This window comes from Pleurodeles waltl, chromosome 4_2 (genome assembly GCF_031143425.1).
Source record: "Pleurodeles waltl isolate 20211129_DDA chromosome 4_2, aPleWal1.hap1.20221129, whole genome shotgun sequence".
Lineage (NCBI taxonomy): Eukaryota > Metazoa > Chordata > Amphibia > Caudata > Salamandridae > Pleurodeles > Pleurodeles waltl.
Window position 1 is genome coordinate 407,289,913 of NC_090443.1, and position 3,232 is coordinate 407,293,144.

Consider the following 3,232-nt stretch of genomic DNA (forward strand, 5'->3'; position numbering starts at 1 on the left):
CACTATCTTACCTTTAAGGGGAACCCTTGGACTCTGTGCATACTATTTCATACTTTGAAATAGTGCATACAGAGCCAACTTCCTACAGAGGGAAAGCTGTGTTTTGGGAGCTCAATCAAATCAGACATTAAACACTACTGAAAAAAAAGAAGACAATCAAGCAAGTTAACGGACTACCTTAATGATATATGTTACGATTATAGACTCCATCCGACAACATAATCGAACATTTACAGGTAGATCAATCTCTTGCAATGGAAAGAGCAGGTTCCTTAATGCTTGCGCTTTCGACCACAATCCTGTCTAGTGAAAAGTCTTGGATGAATCAGTTCTTGTAGGTTTCATCAGGCGCTCAGTGAGAGAGTTCAAGTTACTATCATCATACATCCCAATTATGAAAGTGAACCCTACCAACGGACAATTCTCACCTGATGAAGGATCTGCACAGGCAAGCTTCAGAAATCCTTTGCTCAAGACTACCAAGAGCTGACATTTTCACCTAAAAACAAAGAAACGCATACGTTGTTTTCTATTTTCCAGGCAGAGAAGTATTTTCATTGTTATGGCCACATTACTCCCCCTAAAGATTATTCTGGTGGCTAAAGAAGCATTGAAAAAAGGTCCACAAGCAGGCGCTAGTGTGGAGTTAACTTGTATCTACACCAAGCCAAGGGCTACCCTAGTCAAACAACCTCAGACAAATGGAACGGTAGGAGTATAATCAGCATTACTCATATGGCAGAATCAGTTTCATCATTGGTTGTTTATTAATTTCCCTGGACCTCTACAATATCACCACACAAAAAACATCTACCACTTAAGGCTTTGCTTAAGGGAAGCACTGAATGGATGACTGTTTAACCACGTACCAGTAATATGGACGGGGGGATGCGCAGTAGCACTTACAAAGACAAGGAGAGTGAACTTGCAAATGCTGAGCAAGGCTTCTCGGCGTATCCCAATAACCAAGGCAAACTTACCCGCAGGCAACAATCCTAAGAGCTGGCCCCTTTAACACCTGGGAAGAAAAGCAGAAATATATAGTTCAGTTGGAGAGGACACTAGTTTTGTAGAAATACTACAGCCTGACTGGCATCTGTATCAGGTTGATGAATGTATCCTCATATGGATCGGAGACCTGATTCTAATCATCACATACAAATCCCATGATAACACAGCATTATGAAGTACAAATGAAGCTATCAAGCTTGGCATTACACTGTACCAATCAATCACTCTCAAAGCACTGAACAGCCAAGCCATTGGCAGAGCAGGACTGCAGGTGTCTAGTGACATTGGAAATACCATACCATGTAGCCCAATAAAGTGATTACGTCATTGCATTAGTAGTGCCCTACCCAATAAGTAGAAGTGTGAAAAAGCAAAGCATCAAGCCATTCTACTGGCTATAAGCAACAGCCTGCACAGTTCAGATTGTCATTAGAAAGAAGAAGAAAAAAAATGTAATACATTAGTGCTCTTTTCATGTCTAATGTATGTAAGGCTCTTTCGGCTACTGAGGCTGGCTGTGGAAAAAAGACCGGGAGTTTCACTGTTTGGTTTAGGTGGAACTGTGATATAACTTTTGGTAAGAACTTTGGATGTGTACGGAGAACCACTTTATGTTTATGTATAAAGGGTTCTTGTATAGTGAATGCTTGTATTTCACTTACTCTTCTAAGATGTGATAGCTATTAGGAAGGCTACTTTCCAGGTTAAGTATTGCATGTCACAAGAGTGCATGGGTGCAAATGGTGGACCCATGAGTCGTGTTAATACAATATTGAGATTCCACGAGGGAACTGGTGGTGCTCTTGGGGGTATGATTCTTTTTAAACCCTCCATAAATGCTTTGATGACTGGGATTCTAAAGAGTGATGTTGAATGTGTAATCTGCAGATAGGCAGATATTGCTGTGAGATGCATTTTGATGCTAGATTTGATTTTTGTAAGTGTAATAAATAGCTTACAATGTTTTTTGCAGAAGCATGTAGTGGTTGAATTTGATTATTATGGCAGTAATAAACAAATATTTTCCATTTGTTTGTGTAACAATGTCTTGTAGTAGGTTTCCTAGCTTGCTTAATGACCTCCATACATTCTTGTGTAAGGTCTAAATGTCCAAACTCTAGGACTTCAGGAGCCAGATTGCTATATTGAGCGATGCTGGATTCAGGTGTCTGATCTGTTGCTTGTGTTGAGTTAACAGATCTGGTCTGTTTGGTAGTTTGATATGAGGTACTACTGACAGGTCCAGTAGTGTTGTGTGCCATGGTTGGCGAGCCCAGGTTGGTGCTATCAGTATTAGTTGGAGTCTGTTTTGACTCAATTTGTTTACAAGATAAGGAAGGAGTGGGAGAGGGGGGAAAAGCGTAGGCAAATATCCCTGACCAACTCATCCATAACACATTGCCCTTGGACTGAGGGTGTGGATACCTGGACGCGAAGTTTTGGCATTTTGCATTTTTTGTTGCGAATAGGTCTATTTCTGGTATTCCCCAGTGTAGAAAGTAAGTTTGTAGTATCTGGGGATGAATTTCCCATTTGTGTGTTTGTTGGTGATCTCGACTGAGATTGTCGGCTAACTGGTTTTGAATCCCTGGGATGTACTGTGCTATTAGGCTAATGTGAATCGCCCAATGCCAAATCTTTTGTGCTAAGAGACACAGTTGTGATGTGTCCCTCCCTGTTTGTTTAGGTAATACATTGTCGTCATGTCTGTTTTGACAAGAATGTGATTGTGGGCTATTAGCGGTTGAAAAGCTTTCAATGCTAGAAACACTGCTAACAGCTATAGATGGTTTATATGCAGTTGCCTATGTTGAACGTCCCATTGTCCCTGTATACTGTGCTGGTTGAGGTGTGCGCCCCACCCTATCATGGAAGCATCTGTTGTGATCACGTATTGAGGCACTGGGTCTTGGAATGGCCGCCCTTGGTTTAAATTTATAGGATTCCACCATTGAAGCGAGGAGTGTGTTTGGCGCTCTATCAACACTAGATCTTGAAGTTGACCCTGTGCTGTGTCCATTGTGTTGCTAGACATTGTTGTAAGGGACGCATGTGTAGTCTTGCGTTTGGGACAATGGCTATGCATGAAGACATCATGCCTAGGAGTTTCATCACAAACCTTACTTGATAGTGTTGGTTTGGGTGCATGTTTAGTATTACATTTTGGAAGGCTTGTACCCTTTGTAGACTTGGAGTGGCAATCCCTTTTTGTGTGTTGATT

General features: G+C 41.4%; 1 non-coding gene across 1 annotated transcript; it reads right to left on the minus strand.

Annotated features, from left to right (window-relative positions):
* Window positions 1-689: 689 nt before the first annotated feature.
* LOC138294375 (small nucleolar RNA SNORD47) lies at window positions 690-762 on the minus strand. Its single transcript, XR_011203391.1, has one exon. It is a non-coding gene; the product is annotated as a small nucleolar RNA SNORD47 (small nucleolar RNA).
* Window positions 763-3,232: the final 2,470 nt, after the last annotated feature.